The sequence below is a fragment of the Aethalodelphis obliquidens genome, unplaced genomic scaffold, assembly GCF_003676395.1.
Source record: "Aethalodelphis obliquidens isolate GAN/ISIS:26980383/991018 unplaced genomic scaffold, ASM367639v1 scaffold54, whole genome shotgun sequence".
Taxonomy (NCBI): Eukaryota; Metazoa; Chordata; class Mammalia; order Artiodactyla; family Delphinidae; genus Aethalodelphis; species Aethalodelphis obliquidens.
In genome coordinates, this window is record NW_020837998.1 from 5,109,290 (window position 1) to 5,127,115 (window position 17,826).

General features: G+C 36.5%; 1 protein-coding gene across 1 annotated transcript in view; it reads left to right on the top strand.

Annotated features, from left to right (window-relative positions):
• Nucleotides 1–17,826, top strand: part of PCDH11X (protocadherin 11 X-linked) — a 736,726-nt gene that overhangs the window by 1,315 nt on the left and 717,585 nt on the right. The gene's annotated exons all lie outside the window — the stretch shown is intronic.

Sequence of the window (17,826 nt, forward strand, 5' to 3'; positions counted from 1 at the left end):
ACAGATTATGTGTCCACAAAGGAATTAATTTTTTAAGCGCGTAGCCATAAAACAGCCCCTTTTCGCGATAATGAATGCCTCTTAAGAGAGTCATCGGAAAAGGTGACTTTTTAAAAGCTCATAGCGGCAAATGGGTCTTTTCTTTAGAGACTTGGAAGAGCGGAGCGGCAGTCTGCCCTCGGTTGGAGACACGACTTGCATGTGCGCGCTTAGCCGCAAATTGGCATCCTCCCCTTGAAAAAATAAAGGGGTGTGTGTGTGTGTCACTTTCCAAGAGCGTATAGCTCCAACCACTTCCTTTTCTCCCCCAAGGAAAGACTCATAGAGCTCAACAGCAAACGGCGTCTCCGCTTTCAGAATGAATTATTCTGTGCTTCACTGCTTTGGCCTCCTTTGCGGTTTGGGGTGTGGGGCGCTGGGGCGCGCATGTGGAGTGCGTGTGCGCGCGCGTCTGCGGGCGGGCGGTCGAGTCTCCAAGCGGTGTGCCCTTCCAAAATGTTGGCTAGGGGGCTGGGAATAGAAACTTGCGCCACTGCGGCACACACCCACAAAGCAAAGACTTGAGAGAAGAGGGAGGGGCGAAGACAAAAGAATAAATAAAATTAAGCAGGGAGAACCAAACAAAAGCGAGTCCTTGCGTGGAAACATCCCAAGCTTGGGTTTAAACCCCACATAGGAGCCGTTACTGTGCGAAGGAAAGTGTGTGGAAGAAATTGTTTAAACATCGTGATAGGCGGTGAAGGGGACAGGAAATATGGGGAGGGGGACAGGAAATATGGGGAGGGGGCGAGGGTGTTGACACCGCTTGCGTGCTCTTAGAGCTGCAACAAGGAAACAACCTGAGGAGCGTGCGAAGAATCCTCAACATTGAGCAAAACACCGGAGAAGGTAGCGGCGCTTTAGACTAAAGAGACTCCTCCCATCCCATGAAAGGTTAAAACAGGTGTGACTCAAGGAAAAAAAGGGTACTTGCGGGCACCTTCGGAACTTGGGGAAGACTAAATGGAATTCCACTCTCAATCTTGTTTGAAACAATCACGGCGGGAAATCTCAGCCTTAGGGCTATCCTTTCCCGGGCGAGTGGGGGGACATTTGAAAGCAAGTCGAAGTAATAGTATTTGTATGTGTTTCCCCCTTTCTTGCCTTTGTCTGGTTCGTCGGAGGAAGCGCGGACGGTGTGCGGGCGGTTCTGACGAATGAACCCAGAGATGGACGCGCTAAGGTCTAAAGATACCTTCCTCCCTCCGCTAAAATAAGAATTGCCGCGCGCAGCTCACGCGGGCTGAATCCGGCCAACTGCGCGCTGCGCCTGCCAAGCGGCGAGGGAACGCCTCCGCCAGCGAGGCCCGAGAACCTCGTTCTCCAGACGCCTTCGCACGGGCAGCCCCTCCTTCTGGCAATGATGTCAGCCCCGGAGCGCCTCGGCGGGCGGAGAGGAGGCCAAGCGGCTGGTCCCGGCCTGTGCGCAGCCGCCCTCGCTTCTCTCGGCCTCCTTCCCGCGCTCTCCCTCTCGGCCCATCCATCACGCTCACTCGCTCCCCACAGGCGCGCCGAGGCGGCCGGGGCGGGGGAGGTTACTGCGGTCCCGGCCGCGGCCGGTTTTGAACCCGGAATCTGATACAGATGTAGGGTCTTCCCGCACTCCTTCCCTCCTTGTCCCTGTCCCCCACGACCCTCCCCCCCAGTCCTTCCTGTTTTCAGCTTGCACCTTCACTTTTCACTATGAATCTACTTATTTAGCGGCATTCTAGAGGGCTAGTTCTTCAGATGAAATAATAGTTACCAGTGTTAAATTTCCGCTGTTTTCTCTCCTCCCTGGATTTTAAGGAAGGGGGATGTGAAGACCGGTATCCTTAAAATCCTGTGGCTGTCTCTTTGCTTTCAACAGAACAAGCTCCCTAGAAGGCGAAGAGGGTCGTCTTCCCAGTGAAATGGTGAGGTGTGGGAGGGGGACGATTGGAGGCGCTGGCACAGGGTGGAGAGTCCCCTTAAGTGAGAGAAGGGACTGAAAATTGGAAGTTACGAAAGGCTCTAGGAGCTGCTGCCGCAGGGGCAGGCCACCGTCCTCTTTATTATAAAGCTGCGCAGTCACTCCTAGAGACCGGCGCGCCAAATTGGGAAGATTCAGAAATGGGCTTTTAAAGACGGAAGCCCGCTGCGACTTCCTTTCTGAGTTTGCTCTTCTCCCTTTAAGGGAGCAACCCCCTGCTTCCTCGAATTAGAGGCTAATCCGTTTCCCCGATTGCAGACAATTTTTTTCTTTAGCTCTGGGAGAAGGACCGCAGCGCGCAGTTGGAGAAGGTTGTACAGGGCAAGAGGGAGGGGATGAAGGCAGCGTGTGTGGAGGCGTCTGGGCCTCGGAACTGAGCTTCCTTCCCAAGGAAATTATCTTCAGAGAGGATCGCAACAAACTGCTTACCTACTGACTGTATTTTGGTTTGGAGGCGGGTAGGAGATTTGGGGGAAAGGGAGCAGGAGCAAAGAATTCTTCTGTTTTATAAATCTGGGGTTTTGTTTTCTTCCCTTGGGTGGAAGGCTTCCCTTACATGTTATATCAGCAAAGGCAGCAAACTTAGAGTTGCTATGCGTTTGAAATACAGGAATGGGAAGGAAACTCAGACCAAGCATAAAAGCGCATTCAGTTTTTATAGAGTTCAATCATTTGCTAAAGGTTTAAAGGAGACTTTTTTTTTTAATCACCTGAATGCGATTCTGATGGATGCCCAAGCAATGTTGGGTTTTGGCAGCTGGGAGGCCTGGCAGAAGGAATTGCAGTTTTCACATTATTTCTTCTCTTTGTATTCAAAACTTTATGTTCTTTGAAAGATAGAAATTCCTGATAGAGAACTTCCAGACTACTGGTGGCAGGAAGAAATCTGGTAAGGGATTTAGAAAGCAGAAAATTCTCCTTTTCTCTGTGCAAGCAGTCCACAACAGCCTTTAGTCAGGATTTACAAGGTTCTTGGCGAAGAGAGGGGAGGCGTGCGGACAAGGAGACTTTATAGAAACCACTGGTTTAAGCTAAATTGACAAAATATGTATGGCTGCCACATTTTCTATTAGTAGGAAGGGGAATTATTCAGGGGATGAAATTTTGAAATCTGATTTTCTCCAATAATCTTGCTTCATGTATTTTAAAGGAGGGTCATCTGTTTATTTATTCACCAAAGAATCTGCAAACATTAATTAGTCACCTACTGTGCCAGACAATGTGCTAGGCTACAGGAATGCAAAAGAGAATGGGAAAAGGTTGTTCCGGTTTCTGTGAGCCAGGAGACTTTGACAAATTTATGATACAATGTGATTAATGCTCTAATTGAACATAATGGAGGGAGGAATTAATTTTTGCTAAGAGGTTGAAAAAAAGATTCATAAAGAAGGTGTCTCACTGGCTTTGAAAAATAGGCATTCATAGGCAGTGGCTAGCCAGGAGGTAGACCTGGAAGAACCTGATACAGACTTAAGTAAGGAGAGGGCGGGTGGGGGTGAGGCTTGATGTTCCACTGTGGAGTTAGGGGGTTTGTGTGTGTATTTTGTAGGCATAGTCCACTTTGAAGATTTTTAAAGCAGATATGTTAAAAACAACAACAACAAAACAGGGTGAGAAAATTAGGCAGTAGGTGGCACACAATAGAAACATTTTTGTTGTTGTCTTTAAATGTGTATTTGAATAAACTAATGCATTGGAATAGACAGTTGAGGTAAATAAGGTAAGAAGATACTGTAACATCCAGAAAAGAGGACAAATGAATGAAGAGGGCCTAAGGTAAATCAATAAAACTAAGAATGTCATTTTGGAAAAGAGAATTTCTCTTTAGTCATAATCATCTCTATAGTTTTATCTTTAGGCTCATCTCAGCTTCCACACCCAACCTTCTAAATTCCCCATCTTCCACCATCAGAGTAAACTCCTTCAGTCACTTGCAAGCACACTTATGCCCACCGCACTTCATTTTCCACACACCTCCCTGCATCATCTCCGTGCACCATATCATCTCTCCCATCCTTACCCGCTTCAGCTCTTTCTCTACCAACCATCAGAGTCCCTTAATCTTGGCTTTTTCCTCCTCTTGAGGCCCTAGCAAACACCTCTATCTCTATTCTTTTTCCTTCTCCCGTCAGTCTTCCCTCGCTGCTTCTTCCCTGCATTACCTACCTAGGTAATTTCTCCACTAATCCCCATTTTACTTCTTTCTTCCCACTAGCTACCTTGGACTCTCTTCCCCTTCAGTGACCTCAAAGATGTTTTTTTAAAAAAGGAACCACGGAACCTCTACTTTAAACTTACAGATTTTTCAAATTTTCCTCACAAGAATATTTCTTGCCGTCTATGTATGTCTTTTGCTGTTTTATTTCAAACAAGATTTATAGTGGAATTCCTTGGATTTCTTATATTTTTTATCATGCCTGCAAATGTCTGTTTTCCTTTGGTTACAGCTAGGGATTTAAATATTGTACTTTGGGGAGTATTTTCAACTTTTCTGAATTTCTCACCACACACTCCTGAAACTGTTTCTCAGCATCCCATTCTTTCTGGTGTGTCCTCTTCCCATGGGTCATTATTTCTGTTTTCAGTGAAAGTTTCTGTCTCATTTTTATTCCCCCTCCTTTTTGCTTTGTGGAATTGTCACAGTGGCTCAAATTTAAATATTTTGAGAGGGTGTCCGCCTCAGACAGATCTCTCCTAACACACACACACACACACACACACACACACACACACACAAAGGACTTTAAGGCCTTTGTCAAAGCATGTTCATACGAACATACACAGTTACTATGTCAATCTTCAGAGGCAAAGGAACCCTTGCTTTGTACTGCATTTGTAGAAAGTTATTTTTGTGTGTGTGGGAAATGGGCAATTCTCAAATTGTCCGTATCTCCACATGCACTGAGGTTGGCTCAACATCACTGGGAATTGGGGAGGTAAGAAAGAGTATGCCATAAAAATAGATGATACATTCTTTCATCAATGACATAGGTAAATTTTACCTTTGTGAAAAATAAAATTTATAAGTATATTTAATTGGATTGACTTTATAACATTCCAAATTACATGTCATTGTCTGAGCAGAGTTCTATTATCTGAAGACTTTATTGATCATTCAGTATCCAGAATGAAGAAAACTAGGTAAGATGCCTTGATATTCCAGACTGGCTTGCATTGTTTAAGTTAATCTAATCCTATTTGAAAAGGTGTCATTTTTCAATAGAAGTTCATCTAGAAGGCATCATCCCCAAAATGTGCTCATCTTTTGTTAAGAGAAAACATCAAATAACCTGTATGTAATGGTCCCTCAAGATTTATGCCCTGTGCAACATTAATTGTAAAACACAGGTTTATCACATGGAGAAAGCTATTTTAGGGTGAAAAGTGTCTTGAGATTTGGTTACATCTGTAGAAAGACTGCATTCTCATTAGCAAACAGTAAAAATAAATTGGATAAAGAGTCTTTTTCAATTACGGTTTTTGAATTAGAAGAGTGGCTTGGCAGAAATCATAAATGCTTCTATTATCTTTTACACTCTAAACATCCTCAACTGATCAAGGATTTTAAGCTGCCCTTTTAATTGACTTTAATGTGTTAAGCATCAAATCAGTATAATAAATTTTGAATCTAAGGGTGACAATGGCTATAGTTGTCATTTCCAGCCCAGATCTGAAAGAATGATTTTTTCCACCTAATCTGCTCATCTTGAATATGTAGATTTGGGAAAACAAAAAGAGGAAAGGCAAAAGAAAGAAGAGAATAAATTCTAGGAGAGGATTTTTCTCTCTCAATAAAAACTATATTAATCTTACATATCCTTTAGCATGACAATAAAACTAATTTCCTGATGGATTTTAATTAAACTATATGAAAATTCCTTTCTTTTTAAATCTTCAAGTTATTAGAATGCAAATCAAGATTGTACTGATTTTTACAATTCATTTGTCATATGAAATGAAAACAGAACATTAAATTTTCTGCCACCCTCTTGTTTCAATTCATTCTCCTAGTTTAATTTATACTGTATCTGGGCTTCCCTGGTGGCGCAGTGGTTGAGAGTCCGCCTGCCGATGCAGGGGACATGGGTTCGTGTCCCAGTCCGGGAAGATCCCACATGCCGCGGAGCGGCTGGGCCCGTGAGCCATGGCCGCTGGGCCTGCGCGTCCGGAGCCTGTGCTCCGCAACGGGAGAGGCCACAGCAGTGAGAGGCCCGCATACTGAAAACAAATAAAAAATTATACAGTATCCTATATTTTATATAATTTTTAAAGTAAATATTTTAGTCTAATAAAAAACTTTGAGTAGAAAAAGAAAGCATGGTTGTACCTATTTTTTCAATGAGGAAACTGAAGGTCAGACAGGTGAAATCCTATCTCTAAGGCTTTCCAGTTAGTAAGAGGGGAAGCCTATACAGGACTTTTAGCTTCCAAACCAGGGCTTTTCCCAACACCTGCCTTGCCTCGCATTTCTTTGAGTATATTTCCTCAAAGTTCTGAATATAAAAAAAAAAAGAAAACAAAAAAGAATGCTTCTTGGATTAAAAAATAAAAATTTCAAAGACAAGTATATTCAAATATATCTAAATAAGTCTTTTAACTGTTTACTTGTGTCATATTCTCCTCCTCTTACTAACCCTGTAAATATTATATAATAAAATAATAAGACTATTGAAATTTAACAGTACATGCTCATATATGCTCATACACTTCCTCTGTTTTATTTATAAGAATAATTCAAATTATGACCCATCATAATGACACTCCATAAACTTTAATTTTACTTAATGTGGCACATATTTAGTGTTATTGCCTAATTCGTTTTTCTTTTAGGACATCTATATTTTATATAGGATTTGTTTTAGAGAATATTTGACAATGATTTGTAAATACTGATTTTCTTCTGATATGCCATCTTTGAAGCAAAATATCTTTGGGAATCAATTGTGTGTAGGTTTGTATCATATCAACTAAAGGACATTAAGCTCCCAATATGCAAATCATTTTCTGTTGTCTTCAGGATTATAAACTCCTTTTTCCTGTGGTTTTGGGTACAGGAAATGAGAGCAGAGGTTTATTTAAATTGTGTGAACACAAGGTATTTTATGATTTATATTTTATTAGTATCCAGAGAGTGATCTTGAGCAAATAACTTCATCTCCCTGGAATACAGTTTTCCCAAATGTAAAATGAAGAAGTTTTACATTATTTCAAGGCCCTTTCCAATGAAAAAAATTTATATGATGTTTTACAGAAAGCTCTACCATGTATTCTTTCCTTGTCCCTTGGCTCTGCAGGTATTTCCAGTTTCAACACATTGATTCATTAGCCCTCAATATCTAAAAACCTATTGCTGGTCCAGCATTACAATACTTTAAATGTGGTGGTTAGACTGGGTTGAGAAAGGGGGTCCTTAAAGAAATTTAAGGCAGTATCTCCTTTGAGAAGCTTATATTCTGATTGGGCAAAAACAATAAGCAACAACAACAAAAAAGTAATATATAGTCACATTAGATTAAATTTAACAAATATCGAGTGCCAGGTGGTACATTATAATATACCAAGAATGGTCCAAGTTTCATAAACTCTGGAAGTGGAAGGGACCAGAAAGATCATTTAGTCCAACCCCTTAATTTTACAGATAAGAAAACTAAGTCTCAGAGATCTGAAATGAGTGTTAACTGGAGCTCATGTAAGGTATTGGGTGATAACATTATTTAATTTACTCTACAACCTTACCTGTTCCCTCCTTTGCTCAAATGCAGGAATAGTTTTGTACCTTATCAGAAAGTTAAATATATCCAGGACTTGCTTGTTTATTTCTTTGGCTTTATTAAGCTGGACAATTTCCCAATCTGACTTAGGTATAGAAAATGCTATGTTTTCCACACTTTGTTTAGAACTTAGATTATTAAAAACACGTCTATTGTGCATATGATATTATAAAACATGCAAAATGTATCTTGACGTGAAGGTAGAGTGAATAGACTAAAGCATCGATGCATTAAAGTATATAAATATTTTAACTCTTTAAAAAGGACTTGAAAAGCCCATTTACTTAAGATAGCAAGAAACGTACATACCCCAAAGGATGGTTTTGTTTTTATAAATACATATTTACCTAAGGACTTTAATGTACATTTTCCTGAAGGTTTAAATATAATTTGGGAAAGATTTTAAGTGAATTTTCTAAACTTCGGTCTGCTTGTTGCATGATCTTATTGCTCATGTCGAGGGTTGTATGTGTAAGGGAATATGGGTCAGGTAAATGTAGGCAAAATGTGCCAAAGCAAAGCTTACCTTTCTCCCCTGCATAACCTTAGACTGCTTTATTTTACTTTTGGCAGAGGGGAAAGAAGGGGACAAAAAATAAATCAAGTAGAGAAGAACACTGCCAGAGTGTTAGGTGATAGGGCCTGGTTTTCAGTTTAGTGTGAAATATGCAACCGTTTTGAAACTGCCTAGGCTGGCTTCTCTCTCACTTCTCATATTGTATATTTGGAATATCTCAACTGTTATTTGACACTTGTTTGCTCGTTTTACTAGGATCAAATATCTTCAAAAAAAACATGGGAATACATTAAATTTTTTAAAAAAGACGCTTAAGAATGGGTAATAAACATACACAAAAACACACAAACAATAAAACTTTTACATGGAGAATTTGCTCTACTGTCATCAGGAAGGATTTCATTGTTTTTTCTGCTTACACCAGGAAAAAAATTGCTCAGTTTAAGACTGTTATTTTAGCCTTCAGTCAGGCTCCACATTTCTTACAACATCCCTTGTCCTGCAACTTTTCTTAGCTCATGAACTCGGTTTTAACATCCATGAGATAAAACACTTACGATATATGCTGGCCATTTTGTAAAGTGAATGAGTGCAAAGAAGGAGTATTTGAAGAAGGGAGTTTGAATCCATTAAATATCATATGGCTTCTGAATGACTTCGAATTGCATACAAGAGTAAACAGTTATGGGAATATAAGGCCAATGCTAAAAAATTATATAGCAGTGTAGCTGTTAACAGAATCTAAACACTTGAGAAATAGAGCCAATACACAACTTCTAATTAATCACCATCACTGCTGATGACTTGTTATTTTAAACTCCAGTTTCTAGGAAGTTATATTCTATTCCTGTGCTTCTCAAACTTTAATGTGCATACCATTCATCTGGGGAACCCCGTTAAAATGCAGATCCTGATTCAGTAGATTCTATCTGGGGCCTGAAATTCTGCATTTCTAACAAGTTCCCTGGGGATGTAGATGCTGCTGCCTTTCAAACCACACTGAAAACAAAGGGTTAATTCTTAGTCTGGTAAACAAGCATGAAAAGGTGAAGTAAGCAAAAGGTAACAGATTCTTTTTTTTTTTTTTTGGCTGCATTGGATCTCCCTTGCTGCGCACAGGCTTTCTCTAGTTGCAGCGAGTGGGGGCTACTCTTCGTTGCAGTGTGTGGGCTTCTCATTGTCGTGGCTTCTCTTATTGCAGAGCACGGGCTCTAAGCGTACGGGCTTCAGTAGTTGCAGCACGTTGCCTCAGTAGTTGTGGCTAGAGGGTGCGGGCTTCAGTAGTTGCTGTGCGTGGGCTCAGTAGTTGTGGCTCACGGGCCCTAGAGCACAGGCTCAGTAGTTGTGGTGCAAGGACTTAGTTGCTCCAGGGCATGTGGGATCTTCCCGGACCAGGGATTGAACCTGTGTCCCCTGCATTAGCAGGCGGATTCTTAACCACTGCGCCACCAGGGAAGTCTGGTAACAGATTTTAAAAAAAAGATTCAATGTAGCTGTTTTGCAAGGGGTGGAATATTTAAAAATTAAAAATGATATACAATTATTGCATTTGGGTATTAAAATTGATTTTAACCTTTGATGTAACTATATCAGTTGAAACTGTAGCTCAGAATAAAAAAACAGTTGCTTGCTCATTTTATACTCAAATCTATTTTATAAGGACTATGTACATACATTTATACCATTTCAAAAAGAAAACCATTGACCACGTGGTGTCAATAGGTTACCAATATTTTTAAAACTTTTCCAACAAGATCCCAAAATTCTGAGTTTAATATGGTATAGATCTTTGAAGATATTCATTTGTGACATATTGGAAATGAACATATCAGTTAATTATTCAGATATCAGAGTAAAATGACCAATTAAATTTTCATTTACCTAGCTCGAAGACATTATTTTTATTTTCTTTTTAGTATCTGACATTTTTTAGGGCAACAACAACAACAACAATGAAAGAGACTTGGTAGAGGTTATTTTATATTTGCTATCCCCTAAAACTCCCCTCAAAGCAGGAACAAATGGTAAATTAGACATTTAGTAAATTAGACATGGTGCCTAGCTACTTTCTTTACACTTAGATTTTTATCATAGACTACAGCAGAATAGCCATTTAATCTAAGTGAACTTTTCATCATAATCCATTTAGGAAATCTTCGTAGTTCCATTTCTTTATGTGCAGTACATCTTGGTATGGAACCAGTGTCAAATTAAAACAAACAACATTGAAAGGAGCTATTGAAATAAGTCAAGTTGTAAGTGTTTAAACTGTGTTTGTTAGGAGGCACAGCTGTGGATCCGGCAGGGTTAGGGAAACAACTGAAAAAGTTGTCACTTCAAAGCTGGGATTCATGTCTTAATTATGGCATTGGGATTCAGCAGCTACCGCCTTTCCGGTGAAACTCTATTAGTCTTTTCTAAGCTCTGATACTTTAATAGCAACCAGTAGAGCTTGTTTGGTGGCAACTTGAGGATCCCAGTGAACTAAAGGGCCAACTGGATTGAAATGGTTTTTGTAAGTGCTAAATGAACTTGTGTGTCTGCCAAAATGCCTTGGATTTCATTACCCTTAACATTATTTAATAATGTTAAGCATTGACTGTTTCTATGTGCTTGAGGAAGCATGTATAGCAAGCAAAATACCATATATCTTTTTTTAAAGGGGGAAACTCCAGAATAGACAGAGGAGAAGAAATACAAAAAACAGAACAACAACAAAAAACCAGATGAAAAATAACAGAGCTCTTAGATTCCTATTTTCAAAGGCTAGAGATGGAAAATCACTCTATAGAAAGTAGAGAGAGTACTTCTATGAAAATACACTGGTCAAGACTTGAGACAGAATGAGGAAAAATTGAGTTAATTTACAATGGCACTAAAACTCAAAAACTATATAGAATTGAATATGATGTAAAGCACCAGACAATTTCAGGATCATACAACTGTAAGAAAAAATAGGAGATAATTTCTTGCACTAACCTAACAAATATAAGAAATGCTAAAAATATTAAACAATGTTGTGAATTAGAGTAATCAAATCTGGCTGTATAACTCTAGGTCAGTTCTCCTTTTTCCTGTTTCAGAGGCAATATGGTTACATATTAATAGAATGTGATTTTTTAGTTTGAGGAAAATATTGTTTAACTGGACAGAATTTTAATTATAAGTCATATAATTTTAGTAAAGATTTAAAATAGGTGTCAGTGAAGATTGAACACAATCAGCCAGTAGATAATATCATATAATGTACATTAAATGTTGAAGTACTTATAATTACTAATAATATGTTAGGATTGCAAAAGTTAGTAATAGCATTACTAAGGAAATGGGTGGATTATATTCACTAGAAAAAACTAGAATTCCAAGTTAAGGTTAGGTTCCAGGATGGAGACTGACAACTCAAGGAAGCATCATCTTTCAAAGAAATGGAAGACATTCTGAGAACATAATGTTTAATATTTCCTTTGAAAATGTCCTTACACTTTATATCTTCTTTATATCATACACTAATGTTAGCAACTAAATCACTTAAGAACATGCTTTGCCAGTAACTGAAACAACTGAGTTTTGGGGGAAGAAAAAACCAAAAACAAAGTAGATTCATCATGAGTCTCTGCATTAAATCTAAAGTAATTACCTGAAATAGTACCTCTCAGTAAGTATGAAAGGCACTACTACCAGGTTTTTAACTATGTGAATGATTACATTATCATTTTAAAACTGTTTTTTTGCACTTCAGGATTTTACAGATTTTGTCTCCTCTGAAACTCACAACAGTCCTGTGAAACAGGTACTAGACCATTTTGACATATGAGGAAAGCCACATAGACAAGTTTTTTTTTTTTTCCTTAAGTTCACATATCTATTGAATGTCAAAGACAGCATGATCCCTGGGACAATATTCATTCCATCAGCTAGTGTGTGTGCTAAAATTTTAGGTTCAAATATGTTTAAGACTATACATCAAAGGAACAATTAACAATGTATTTATTATGTTTAATCTTTCAGGAGTTTTGGGTTTGTATTAGAAAGTTGTGGTGAGCACTCATTGAATTTTATTCAGCACAATTAGAATAATATCACTGGCCTTAGTAATTTCAAACATATAAATATGCAATGACACAATAGTCATAGTGGGCTGGGAAATAAAGATGTGATCATATTGAACAAGAGAAGAGTACTAGGATGAATAAATCTGATAAGGCTTTTTAGGAAAAATTGAGGATTTGGTTCCAATTTAAAATAGGTTCTGGCACAAGAGCCAAGTTCCTAATAGTTTTCTTTCTGTGTGAAGATAAAAATATTTGTGAGAATAGGTCTGGAGGGAGAGTTTTTGGAAGAAAAAAGGAAAATCTATTATTGCTATGGCTTGGCTTAGATATAGAATGTTAAATCACAATCTAAGGTGTATCGCTCGAAGTCCTGGCAATCCTTGCAACCTGGAACTTTGGGAGGTTTCAGGTTTCTCATTTATTTGAATTACATTCAAGCATTTCTGTAAGATAGATTTTTGTAATAGTAGTTAACCACGTGGGGTGAATAGTTTTACCCACTGGGAGTTCACACTTCATTTTCCCTTGGAAGAACTAGATTAGTAGAAGGTATTATAAAAATATATTTTGTTGTCAGAGAAGCAAACCCTGTTTAGTTTCTTTAATGAATCTCATGAGATAATTAGTAGACTTAAAAGTGTAAACGATGACACATATTCTGCCATAGTGCTACTGAATATAAAAGACAAACACTATCCTTATTGTAATGTTTCCTTAAAAACTACAGTTCCTCTACATAAAATTGATATTTGTTGGTGAATTTCTCCTGACAAAAGACTTCACATATAATCATCTAACACTCCAAATAATCCTGTGAGTTAGGTGGTACAGACATTTTTATCCTCCTTGTCTTTTTTCTTTTCAAATGAAGAATCAACCTAGTCCAGAATTAGCTAAATGGCTTGCCTAAGACCACCGAATTAGGAGTAGCTTCAAATTCCATGAGCTTTTCACTATGCTAAATAGATTGGGTCACTGGTTGTAGATAACTTATCCTGGGAATTATGCAATGATTTAAAATTTTTAATAAAGCAAGGAAGAGAAAGGAGATGTCTCTTAGACATTTACTCTGTGTTAGGGTTAACATTTCTCTGCAGACAACAATGCAAAGGTTATGAGATAAATACTCAAGCTTGACGGAACTAGCAGTATGCTGAGGTAACTCATAACTAGCAATGTTTTGATGAAAATATACTTAATTTGTTCGCTGTTAGGATTTTCCTTCTGTTCTCATTATTAGTGCCTCCAACTAAAGAAAGAGGGAAATTTTAGTGAAATACATGCTCGTAGACATGAAATATCCCTGAATCTCTGGTTTATTGTGTTTTTGTTTGTTTTTTGCTTAGGAAGGTCATCCTTTGGGATTTTTGGTCTTTGTGCATAACTTGCAATTTTTTCTAAAGTAACTTACTAAAACGCAAATACTGTTTAAATGTGATCAGTTACACCTACTTAAGATTTGTTGTTTTCCAGAAGGTTCCATTTCTTTTGAAGTGACTTGCCCAAGGTAACAAAAGCTAGTTAGTGACAGTCTGGAACAGAATTTATCTCTCTCTGGACAGTGTGCTTTTCACTACATCATACAGTATTACATCTTTTACCATGGTAAAAGAGCTTATGTAAATAATGCAGAATTAGATGTGTAATGATCATATAGCCTGAAATGTTCCAAAGTGCTACAACTAATTTGGTTATAGATTTGAATAGTAAATATCAAACAAGAGTGTATTAAGTAGCAAAGGTGGTGATTCTTTTTGAACAAATTAAAGATGTTAACTCATTGACAGATTTTATGAAAAAACCCTACATTTTATAAGGCAATATTACATATTTCAAATAATTTACTAACTTGAATATTAGATATATCTTGTACATGCAATTTAAAATTTGACTGAAATTTCACTATAATACTCTGCTGTATCACAACATAGATCTGTCTTGAATCTAAGAATTTTGTTTTGAAAAATACTATAAAAACAGTTCTGTAGTCATCTTAATTTTAATAGCATGTCCCTGTTACCTAGGACCCCAAAATACATTAAAGTTTTAAAGTTCCATAAACACTATGAATGATCCAATTTATTAAACTTATGTTTTGCTTATTTACAGAAAATTAAATATTTTACCTGTTTATTTTAAAGGTGTTTGCTCTCCTGCTAAAAATGTCTAACACGTTAGGCTTTTAATAGATTAATGTAGTGGAGTTGTAAACTTTTGCTTAGCAAGCACATCTTCAAAGGTCATGTTGTTTTTCAAAATATAAATTAAAGACTTTTGGTTAACTGTAAGGAAATAGTTTAAAAGCCAAAAACCTCAGTCATATTTTGCTCGAGTTATACTTGTTTGAATGAAAATTTATTTTACATAACTAAGATTATATGTTTTTTTCTTTCAAAATTTAAGGAGTTTTCATTAGGAACAAACAACAGCATTTTATCTTCCAGTTATTGGTCTACAATTTTTTTTCTTTTCTTTTTAGCAGAGCCATGTATTTTTTCTGCATAGCATAAATTCTTTTAAGAAATAATTTGAACTTCATTTGATTTCCAGAGAATATTTCTAGGTGTAGTTTTTTTTTAATAGCATGATTGTTTTTAACTATTATACAGATAAATTTTAAAATATTAGCTATGTGGTGAAAAAGGCAGCATAGAAGAATCTTCTCCTTTCAGAAGCTACTAAAGACAAACAGGTAAAGTTGGAAACTGTTAAACGACTAAAAGGGGACAAAAATTTTCTTAGCTCTTCTAGAAAAGACTTACTTGATAAGCTGATTCTCAAAACTAACAAGTTTACAATAACTGAAAAATCCATAGTCATTTAACTGAAAATGATGGATACAATATAAATGTACACCTATTCACAACTATTCTTTTTGCACACTTGATAATCACTACATATATTTTTGCACTATATATATATAGTTTGCACACTTGATAACCACTATATGTATATATATATATAGATGTGTATATATGTATACACACTTAAATAAGAGAGGAGGCTTCTGATTATTTTGGCCCAACATAATCAGAAGCCTCCTCTGTTGTTTAGTAGTCTTTATCTTAAACATCTACATCTGTACCCCTGTGAGGTAGGAAGTATTCTTTCTCCATGTTATAAATATGGAAATTGAGACTTGCCCAAAGTTAAACAGATAGTAAACGACTAAGTCAGGAATCAACTTCAGATATGTTTTACTTCGCAGCCCAGACTTAACTACAATGACAAATAGAAGTTTATTTTTGTCTACATTTAAAATTTTTTTATTTTATATTGGAGTATAGTTGATTAACAATGTCATGTTAGTTTCAGGTGTACAGCAGAGTGATTCAGTTACAGATATACATGTATCTATTCTTTTTCAAATTTATTTTCCCATTTTTGTTTTTACAGAATATTGATCAGTATTGTGTATTGTCTACATTTTTGAAATTCCATTTAACTACATTAATAATGACTATGTACATGGATATTTTATTTTTATTTCTCTTTAGACATGTTTCAAATTATATTCATTTCTCAGCTTTATTAACTGTATTAGAGCTGTAGAATAGCATGCCTTGAGGAAACAAAAACTACATCAGTTAAAGTAGATAGTAAGGTTTTTTTTTCCTTCTGGACATCTTAATTTTAGGAGAAATATTTAATCTATAAAATCACCTGTGATTAACAATTCAGTTACAGCCTGGAAGATGCAGACACACACTTTACTGATCTAATTTAAAACCTAGACTTTATCCTTTGATAATCACATTTTTTGTTGTAGATTATATAATCAATTTCAGCAAATTAAAATTATAGATGGCTTATGATCTTTCTCATCAAAGACTGTTGCATTTTAATTTCATTTGTATTAGAAATTTGACAGGTTTGATCTAGAGGCATGTAGCAATTTTTATTTTTAATGCATTTGCTTGGACAATCCCAAGTTTAAATAATAGCTTTCAGTTCTAGTCTCTGTTCAGAAATCCTTATACATAACTCTAGGATAAATACTAGAAGAATAAAATGTCTCACACCATTAAACAACTAAATCACTAACATTCTCTTGAACCACAAAGGGAGGATTGAACTTACAATTAATCTGCACAGTATCACATCTTGTTGAATCAATGAATTATTTTAACTGATTTTTTCAAATTAACTGTTAGTTTTATTTTTATGTAGACATTAGACTATTGTCCAAATAACTGAGTTTGTATTTCTACTTCAGACAAGCACAGTACAGCAATTCCTTATTCTTTAATCACATCCTTAGGGCTTATCAGCCAGGATGGAAAAACAGTGAGTCAAGGTTATTGATCAAAGATCAGTCAAAAGTTAAAATATCTTGTCTTTGATATTTTTAAAATAGTTAACATTATCGTCATGCAATAGTGATGCAAATGCAGTGCAAATATAGAACATAGATGAACACACATGCCTCTGCTTGATAAGTACAAACAAGAAGCTTAATATGGTGGAATTTTGACTAAGTAGATTCTCATTCTAGTAGGCACACATTATGCATTTTTAAATTATAGTGATATTTTGGGAATTCCCTGGCTGTCCAGTGGTTAGGATTCTGTGCTTTCACTGCCGAGGGCTGGGGTTCGATCCTTGGCTGGGGAACTAAGATCCCACAAGCCGTGTGGCACAGCCCTAAGAAAAATAATATAGTGATATTTTTAAATCTTGAAGAAAATAGAATCTCTTTTCTAAAATACAAGTACACATACATACACGCACACCCCTTTTAAAATTTGTGATACATGGTGGCCTTCAAATTAGATATAGACAAGTATACATTTATATTTAATAATGCTTAACAATTGTATTTCTCTGAGTAATATTCAGTGCCACTTTGTTACTTAAGAATTCTAGTGTTCACAGAAAATAACCTATTCTGTGGAACTTAGGTTGTCTTCCTGATATTAGGATATGTTACCACCAGATAGCAGTGTTGTTGAATAATTTAGTTCTTGTTTGGTAGGTGTTTCAATCAGACATGGACTTTTTCTTCTTGTAATATACAGAATATCTGAAATTGTACACAAATCACAATTACATACATATTCAAAACATTTTTAAAAATAAATATTTGGGCCCAATCATTGTAGTTATCTTATCTTATATCAACAATTAATACTTATTCAAACCCTACTCTTATCCAGAGACTTTGATTAGCTTATTTCTGACTCCATATTTTGTAATATTTTCCTGAACTATTTTGTTTTGAAAAAATATCTTAGATACCTGGAAATTTAAGATAGAAATTTTAGAAGAATATTCTACAAAGTTAGAGATTTGAACTAAACCCATCATCTCTTAGATACAAATTATTGTACTGCTGATGGATTTTTAAAAGGAATACCTGCAACTGAAATTTCTATCATCTTTCAGTTAAATAATAAATCATAAACATATGTGGTTCTGTTAAGAAAGTGACTCCATTTCTATTGAGGCATTGTGCTAGGTTCTTTGTTATGAGGAGTCAAACACTTAATTTTTTTG